Source organism: Phacochoerus africanus, chromosome 14 (assembly GCF_016906955.1).
Source record: "Phacochoerus africanus isolate WHEZ1 chromosome 14, ROS_Pafr_v1, whole genome shotgun sequence".
Lineage (NCBI taxonomy): Eukaryota > Metazoa > Chordata > Mammalia > Artiodactyla > Suidae > Phacochoerus > Phacochoerus africanus.
The window spans coordinates 29,994,801-30,000,800 of NC_062557.1; positions in this window are offsets into that span (position 1 = coordinate 29,994,801).

Consider the following 6,000-nt stretch of genomic DNA (forward strand, 5'->3'; position numbering starts at 1 on the left):
AGCTCTGATTCAACCCCTAGCCTAGGAAATTCCATATGCCACAGGTGTGGCTATAAAAAGAAAAGAAATTCTATGGAAATATAGTTGATGATTAATTTAGCTAATAAGCAGGGGAAATTTTCACCAAATGATTCATCTATAAGTCTAGAATGAGCAAGGAAAAACCTGGTAGACCTAAAAGGAAAAGACGGACATTTAAAATAGCAAGTACACTGACTACTTTGATGTAAATTAAGGAAAGCTAGTCAGAAGCAGGCTCAGTATTACCTTTCTCAATAAAATGGAGGCACCCTGAGGGCAGAGACAATCTCTTACTCAGTTTATATAATTAGCATCTCCTAGGATCCTTGACATTATATACAACCTCAACAATCCTGTGGGGGATGTTGCTATTTTTTCATCAATTTCACCTACCTAGAATAGGAAGAAAAGTGTAACTGCCTTTGTTTTTAAAAAATGGCAGAAACTAACATTTTTACATGAGCAATCATCACAAGTGAATGCATGGTCTTCAGCATCTGCTTGTGCTGGCAAATGGTTGGTCCAGGGAAAGGGTCATCTCTTGACTCTAAGTACCTACCTGGCCTCTGCTTTCCAACCTGACATTTAACAAGAAACTCCATGGCACATCTGCTAGTCCTCTTCATTTGTTTTAGCCAAAGGACCCCCCTACTCAGGTATTTTGGTATTCGCTGTCACATCTCTGCCACTGTCAGCCCTACAAGAAAATATTTGGATCTTAGCTTCCCCTAACAGAGGCCTGCCCTGAGGCTCTATAGGTTTGTCTTCAGCCATTATTTGGCCACACGTAGCTCTCTCTACATTTGTGGAGAAGGTGGCAGAACTTTGGAACCCAATCAGGAATCCAAACAAAGTTTACCTAGCTCTTTGGATACTTAAATCACTTTAGGATTTTTACCACCACCCTTTAGGATATGGCCCAATGGAAAGAGGACATAGATCATGCCTGTCTCTCTCTTATTTCCACCCATTCAATAGCCTTTGGCATCTTATTTGGGCAGGGAGGCAAGAGAAACTCTTTTGTTACAGAATTTACTTTACGCCATGCATCGCATAAGTCTGTATTTTAGAAAACCGAAAACTTGCCCTCTTGTACTTTTAAAATCCTTTTCTGGTGAGACCATAATCTTTACTGTCAGTTCCCAAAGTCGATATAACACTCAAAAATAGAATATTGACCCATTTCTTTTTCCCTGAATTTCTATGTTAATAATCCTCTCCTAAAAGTTGTAATACCATAATTTCCTAGGGTAGGGACTGAGAGCACAAAAAAATGTGTTTGAAAGGTGAAGGCAATAAAGGAGAAGATGTAGATACATCAGTCAATTACTCAGTATGTTCCTGCACATGCCCTTTTCCTTCCAAGAACTAAAGAACTGAGGGAAGAGACGATGCTATTCTCAGTGCTTCCTGTGCCCCCAGCACCTGATATAGCACCTGGTACATAAAGGGAAATTAATATTTGTCAAATAACAAGTTGAATAGAAAGAAACTCAAGTGTTTCCCACCAGATAACAATTCAGAAAAACATTCACAGAGAAAATGGTCAGAGGCAGAAATCTGAGAACGCAAATATTTAAGGATAGGAGAGTGGAAAATTGTCAAAGAAGAAAAATAAGGAGAGGTCAGAAAAGTAGGAGAAAAATGGAGAGGAGGAATTCGTTCAGAAAGCATGGGAAGAGAGAAGTTACAGGGGAGAAAGTAGTTTACTCTGTTAAACAAAGCAGTGATTGAATAGAATAAAGACATAAGAGCAGGTGGGTGGCTTTTGACAGTTTGTGGGACATTAAGAACATTTGAGAGATCAGTTTGAATGAAATATTTGGTCCAGAAATCATTTTACAATGGGTTGAGGAGTCAGAGAGCAGCCTGGATAATTAGTGTGTAAGTACTTTATAAATCTGAAACTGCTTTACAAATGCAATTAGGATATTTAGCTTTTTAAAATTGGTTGTTGCTCATTCACCAAACTTTCTGAATTCATCAGGCACATATTTCCTAAGACTTCAGCAGAACATGTTAAAACTAATAGAGAATTTAAGGGAACAGATGTTAAATTTTAATAGTTTTCTTGTGCCTTAAACTAATTTTCTTACATAATATGCCCCGGGTGTCAAAAAAAAAAAAAAAAAAGAAAAAAAGAAAGAAAGAAAGAGAAAAGCACTATCATTAAGCAATTTCCAAATATCCTATTGTTTCTCCCAAGGTATTTTCCTGTTGCCAACAGCTTAGCAACTTCACCTTAACTTCTTGAAAACTTCTGATTTGAAAAACTTCAGATTTGTAAAATTGTTATAAATTTGAATATGGCCTTGACTCCACGCACGAAACTTGGAACATGCCCCATCACTTCTGCATTCCTCAGAACTGGAACCATTTGCATTATTTTCAATATCTCTTCTTTCTTGGTGTCTCTATCCCTAATTTCCATTTTATGTAGATTCCTTGTCAATCAAGTCAGCTCATTAGACAGTACATGGACTTAAAATAAAATTAATTACACTCTGAGAGATTCTTTTTCTGACCTGAGCCCATACTCTTCAGATAACCTTATTCTAACATTCCTTGTAATGACATCTAATTGTCAAAGCATTTATATAGAGGCATAAAATGAGCAGCTTTAAATTAGTTATATTTAAAATTATTCAGAAAGTAATGGGTTGAGTATATTAATGTTTTTTTAGAGAAAACTCTACTAGATATTAATATGTTAAAGATGCTGCCACTGTTTAAAATTTTTCTACCAGAACCCTGTAATTTATCTGTTCAGCACAAGGATTGTTTATGAAGAAAAATAATCAAATGGAATAACATTACAGTTATTTTTATGGTGAAACAGTGACCTCTATTGTTCAATGTTATATAAAATGGAATTTAAAAATCATAAGCAATGCTATCATTTTGTAAGATTAGCTTCAGAATAATAATAACTTTCTTAAATACAGTGTTTTAAAAATTAATAGAGTATATCCGGAAATTCATTTTAATTTAAATTCAAATAAAGCTATTTTAATCACCATTCAAAAGTCCAGGTTCTGTCCAGTTGCTGAAAATAGAGAGATAAATAACACAATAAAAACATGAATACAATTCTTAAATTTGGCCACATAGTACAATAGATGTGTTTTTCTCTGCAGAAATACTCAAATTGAAATCTGTGAAAGCCAAGCTGAATCCTGAATTCAAGGCAAATTTCTGTTCTCATTTTACAACTGTTGTTAACTAAATCTATGTATTTAGAAAGGTTGTTTACCATCAATACCTACAGTTTATTCTCTAAAAAATTATAAGGTTTTTCTTGAAGGTGATCAATTTCCTTCTAGCTCTTATTTTCTCTAATGTCATTCACAACCATTCAATTAAGCAAAAATTTTAAAAGTGCTTCTTTAAATGTCTCTTTTCTTTTTTCTTTTCTTTTTTTTTAATAATGATTTTTTTATTTTTTTCCATTATAGCTGATTTACCATGTTCTATCAATTTTCTACCGCATGGCAAGGTGACCCAGTCATGCATACATGTATACATTCTATTTTCTCACATTCATTTTCTCGCATTGCTCCATAACAAGTGAACAGACATAGTTCTCAGTGCTATGCAGCAAGATCCATTCCAAAGGCAATAGTTTGCATCTATTAATCCCAAATTCCCAGTCCCTCCCTGCCCCTTTTTTTCTTTTCTTTTCTTTCCTTTTTTGCTTTTTAGGGCCACATCAGCTGCATAGGGAGGCTCCCAGCCTGGGAGTTGAATCTGAGCTGCAGCCACTGACCACCAGATCCAATCTGCATCTGTGACCAATACCACAGCTCACGGCAATGCCAGGTCCTTAACCCAGTGAACAAGGCCAGGGATGGAACCCACATCCTCATGCATACTAGTCAGGCTTGTTATGGCTGAGCCACAATGGGAATTCCACCAAGTCTCTTTCTAAAGAGAGTTAAAATTTTAGATGATTTAGCGGGGAAAAAAAAGCTTAATTTTGTGAGAAAACATATATTACCTATAGGTTTTTAAAAAAATAATTGGCTAGGAGTTCCCATCATGGCTCAGTGGTTAATGAACCTGACTAGCATTCATGAGGACTCCAGTTCAATCCCTGGTCTTGCTCACTGGGTTGGAGATCCAGCATTGCTGTGAGCTGTGGTGTAGGCCACAGACACGGCTTGGATGTGGCATAGGCTGGTGGCTACAGCTCCGATTGGACCTCTAGCCTGGGAACCTCCGTATGCCATGGCTACAGCCCTAAAAAGACAAAAAATAAAATAAAAATAAAAATAAAAAAATAATAATTGGCTAATTCAATAAAAATGACTATATTTCTGGTCACTTGTGAATACAACATTAATATTAAGCTCAATTATCATCAGGTAGCAATAAAAGAAAAAAATTCCAAAATATGGCCTTTTAAAAGAAACTGAACAGACACTATAAGCATTTTCCAGTATATAATATAACAGGTAATGTTCCAAAGCAGTAGAAATCAAAATCCTAATGGGACTTCAAAGAACTTATGGATAGTGGTTCAGTCTAGACTGTGAACTGTGAGGTGCTCTGTTCACCCAAAGCTCTAGGGATCACTTATGGAGAAGGGGAAATTGGATGCTGCCCATTATTACCTGCAGTTCTGGCCCCTGAATGCAGTAGTTTTTCCTTCCATCAAAATATTGTACTTTAAATAAATTTCTAAAATAAAAAAAGTGATCTAACTGATAATTATTGGGGAAAAAATACTTTGAAATTGTTGGACCTGAAAGGTGTAATATTGGAAAATAACAATGAAACAAGCTTTTGTTATAACAATAAAACAAGCTTTTGTTGGCCTGGAAAATTTTGCATGCTGCAGGCATGGCCAAAAGAAAAAGAAAAAGAAGAGTTCCAGTTGTGGGTTAGCTGGTTAAGGATCCATCATTCTCTCTTTGAGGATGTGCTTTCAATCCTTGGCCTCACTCAGTGGGTTAAGCATCCAGCATTGCCACAAGCTGTGGCATCGGTTGCAGATGCATCTCAGATCTGGTGTTGCCATGGCTGTGGTGCAGGCCTCAGCTGAAGCTCTGATTCAACCCCTACCCCAGGAGCTTTAGGTGTGGCCCTAAAAAGAAAGAAAAAAAGAGAGATGGAGAGAGGACATTCAATCCAAGGTAGGTCCTTGGGAATAGGACAAGAGGTACATACCCAGCTCATCTTTCCCCTCATTTCAGCTCTTCCACTGCCACTTCCCTTTCTCCAGCCCTGTACTCAACTAGAAAGGCTATTGCTGCTTTCTACTCACATACAAACACTAAAACATATGCCATAGCTAATATTTCCTTGTCTGGGATCACATGGAGTAAATATCTCTTGTTCTTACAACATCTCCTCACCCTCTGCTGAGGTAGTAGGCCAGGGAAATACCTGTAAAACAGAAGAGAGGAGATGAAATGGCCAAGTGTTCAAGTCGCTCTTGACAGGCTTATCTGGGAAAAGAGCATTTGAGGTCAGAAATTGGTCAGCACATATCTATCTGAAGCACAGGATGCATGTAATTTCTGGTTTCTTATATTGCTATCTCCAAATATCTCCTTGTCTTCTATTTTTTAAATTTACCATTCACTTTTATTTATACAAAATTTATTAATTATATTAATACAAATAACATATACAAAATTTTTATTGCTGATGTGAAGTATTACTATAAACTGAGTGGCTCTAAAAGCACACATTTATTATCTCACAATTCTGTAGATTAGAAATCTGCTGTCGCTGGGGTAAAATCAAAGCCTTGCCAGGGTTGTGTTTCTTTCTGAAGGCTCTAGGGGAGAATACATGCCATTGACTTTTCCAGCTTCTAGAGTCTATCTAGATTCCTTGGTTTATGGCCACTTTACTCCATCTTCCAGCCAGCAAGTTTGCATCTCATCTCTCCAACCTTTATCATCACATCTCTCTATTTCTCTCTGAACACAGCAGGAAAAGATTTATTGATTTTAAGTATTTGTGTGATTA